This window comes from Nematolebias whitei, chromosome 11, assembly GCF_014905685.2.
Source record: "Nematolebias whitei isolate Nwh7 chromosome 11, NemWhi1, whole genome shotgun sequence".
In the NCBI taxonomy this organism is placed as follows: domain Eukaryota; kingdom Metazoa; phylum Chordata; class Actinopteri; order Cyprinodontiformes; family Rivulidae; genus Nematolebias; species Nematolebias whitei.
The window spans coordinates 27,734,787-27,738,562 of NC_056508.1; positions in this window are offsets into that span (position 1 = coordinate 27,734,787).

Genomic DNA, 3,776 nt, shown 5'->3' on the forward strand with positions numbered 1-3,776 from the left:
CACACACACACACACACACACACACACACACACACACACACACACACTCACTCACACCAGGGTACAAGCCTTGTAAAAATGCAGCTCTGCTTTTATGAAACGACTTCTTCTCAAGTGCCTTAAATTCCTATTCAGTTAGTCCACTTTGACCCCCCCTGGTATCTGCTGCATCCTGTCAAACTGCATGTCCGTATGTGATTTGGGGGCAGCTGAAGATGTGGTTAATTCCCAGGGAAGTTCGTCGGTGCCGGCCGGTCCGGGACTCTGGCCGCGTCGCAGCTGCTTGGGTGTGTTTGTGCGTGCATGCGGGGGATGTCATTCCTCACTACGCTATACATGCATGATGTGTGGGTGTTGAGACAGCTGTCTGTGCACGGTGGAGGCAGGGTGCTGAGAGACATGATGGCTGCTACCTCCACGACAGGTGGACACACAGTCGCCCCTCCTTGTGTCATACACTCCGAAAATACCCAAAAGATTTTCAACAGTTTTGTTCTAAACCACAGTTTTTAACTAAAATTGCATTTTTTATTTGTATTGCCATTTGTAAATAAAAGCTTTTTTTTTTTTTAAACAACAGCTTGTGCGCGTCCTTTTAATGCAACAGTATTTCAACAGGCTTTGTTCCGACACACACATGCATGACAGTTTCTGAATGGGAAGACGGAGCTGTGCGCTCTTGTATGGGTCGGTGTGTGTTCGGGGGAGTGGGGAGAGGTTTATGGGATGTTGAGTGATAAGGGGAACACCTGCACACACCTGCCGGGCTGTTGGGAAGCGTGGAGAATACACAGAGCGCAGGTGGGAGGGCGGGGTGGGGGTCAGGGTTGATGCTGAGTAAATGAGAAGAGGCCACATTTTCCTGAGCAGAGTTTTAAAATGATTTGAGAATCCTGTTGCAGCATCCAGCTCAGGCTCAACAGCCCACACACTGATGCCAGCAGGCCTTGGTGGGGGCATTTCCTCCAGTAGGTCTTGTGTTGAAAGGGGGGGGGGGGAAGGGGGCCCAGCCTGAGCCTGAGATCAGATTGCATGACTTAGCTTGCTCAATGTAAACATGTTAAAGACTACACATGTGAACTGAATAATGACACCTACTTTGATGGGGGGGGGGGGGGGTATATGAGTGCCTTTTTCTCTCAACCCTTGTCAAGAAAGAAGTGAAGTCATTTTGGCTGCTTCACAGCAACGCAGGTGATGGAGAGGCCTGAAATCTTTTCAAACATACACCGAGAGAGCAGACGCATGACTTGTCTAAATATTTCTATAGAGATATCAGTGTCCTCCTCAGGACATCTAAACTCATCTGCTTCGGCTGTTTTGAAATTAAACTCGACATCTTGCTGGAAGGTGGGGGAGACATTTTTCTGGTTTGCAGAGCGTAAAGAGGCAGTTGGTGACGTTCTCGCTCTGAGGCACTGAGCTCACTGGAGCTGTCACCTTTCTTTGTCCACGTCTGTCGGTGTCATATTGGTCTCCTTCAAGTATTTTAACGTTCACAGCATCGTGCGCACATCTACCTGACTAATTTGACATTCTTGAGCCATTAGCGACAGACATACAACACCACCGTCCAACTGGAGAGAGTGGGGGGCACTCGGTCAGTCTGTTGTTCCTGCAGTTGGCTCCTAAATCAAAGTAATAATTAGATTTCCTATTACAGGAAATAAAGCACTGCTGACCTGATTACAGAGACAAGAGGGACTTTTTTAAAAGACGAGCAGATTCTAATGAAATTTGTTTTTTGTGTATACACAAGTCATTGCTTAGCAGTTTGCATTTCATTCTGTCACAAAAATATGATTTTCTCTAAACAATCATCCTATTTTGCAATCAAAAGAGGATTTTGATGCTTGCTGCTGGATGCCCCGCAAGACTGAATAAACTGGGTTCAATTAATGAAGCAGCAATAACACAAAAGTTTTTTCCAAATTCAAAATAAGTATAAGATTTTGACAAGCGGAACCTAGTGTTATCTCTTTATGCTAATTCAGATGCAGTGTTGTGCAAACACAACCCCTCCACAAACATAAAGCGTTGATAGAAAGCATCTGGTTTATAAGTGGGATTTTGTTGGTCTGCGTTCTGCCAGGAGTGTCACCATGGTCCATGCTCAGGAGGAGAGAGTGCACTGCTGAAATCAGAGCTGTCAGGGTTTGCAGAGCTGATTCACTGGAGGATCACATTCAAGCCAGCAGGGTTAAGTCACTAGGATAAAGTTTCCAACCTTCTTGCAAGCTGCAGAGCTCTTACACAATTGCCCCAGCCCTCAGCGCCAACATTCTCCGCTGGTGCTGTCGCTGTAAACTCCAGCCTCAAGAGGAAAATTATGTAGCGTGTATGGGAAAATAAATCAGTTTGCAGGAGAGGGTGATGATCTTGGGATAATTTAGAGACTGGACATTGGAGGAGGAGGGGGTGCTTGGTGAGTGTTTGCCGAAGAATGGATGTTTCTGTTTGCAGGCCATTAATCGAATCAGTAGGGAGTTGAGTTTACTGAGGAATGCCACATGTTGCAATGGAGAGTGCCACTGACGTGCTGAGAGGACATTCTCACTGCTGATGCTGCTGAACACATCTTCCTCATCCAGGTTTCCCCCCTGAAAGGAGTTTCTGTTAGAAACTCTCACCCCTTGCAAACATCTTCATCACCAGAACCTTCAGGAATGTCCATTACGTTGTGACACATGAACACTAAACACCCAGATCTCTGCACAGATGAAGCAGTTTTACCCAAGGACAAGAAATGGCCTTCAGGAGGGGGTACATGCCATTTCCTGTCCAACTCTGCAGCCCTGCTGTCCCCTTCAATAGCGTATGTGTATCGGTGTGTGCGTTATGCTTTCCTGCTAAACACTGAGGCTCTGTCTAACAGGGTCAGAGGGTGGAGGACGAGCCATAAAGACACAGGAGGACAAACCAATGGCACACATTGTCTGTAACAGAGGTTTTCAACCCTGAGACAAAAACTGTTTCTTTGGTCTTGAACATTTACAGAACAAAAATGAGCAACACCGGAGAGCTCTTATATACTGAAGGCCTGCAGATACAAGTGATCGTAGGAGCATTGAGGAAGCTGGAGCCGTTATATCCCAGATATCAACTGGAAGACAGTCTGGATGACTCCCCATAAATATTTAATTATAAATAAGGTGAAGGAAGTGTCATTTAACATTCTTCATAAAATTTACCCCGTTAAACATTATATGATCAAATTTAAAAGAGACATACATTTTGATTGCAGTTTTTGTGGTGACCTTCCAGAAACTGTGACACATATTTTTGGGCACTGCCCTTTCACACGCAGGTTTTGGAAGGAGTTTAGCAGGTTTATTAAAAAACATATTTTAAGGACTTTTTCCTTACGTTGGGAATCAATCAACCTTTGTTTATACAGGTAAATCCCATTGAGCCTCGAGGACTCATTTACAAGAGAGACCTGATTTCAACAAAGAAAGATGACAACAATGGACAACAGCAACAACAATAAACAGTTATAAAAAAAAGCATACTACAGTTTTTATTATTATTTTTTTTTAACAAATAGGATGGCTAAAAGGAAAAGGTAACAAAACAAAAAACAGCTAGATTCCAAGACAAATGTAGAAAACTAACAACAGGAACATGTCAGCATTGGACCCTGCCAGGTGTCCCAACAGATTCTTAAAGACACAGAGAGGTCAAGGTCGAGAGCTTCAAATCTTTTTGTAAGATGTTTCAGGAAACAGGAGCGGAGTAGGAGAAGGCCCTTTTGCCTAGTTCAGTCCTCACTGAGG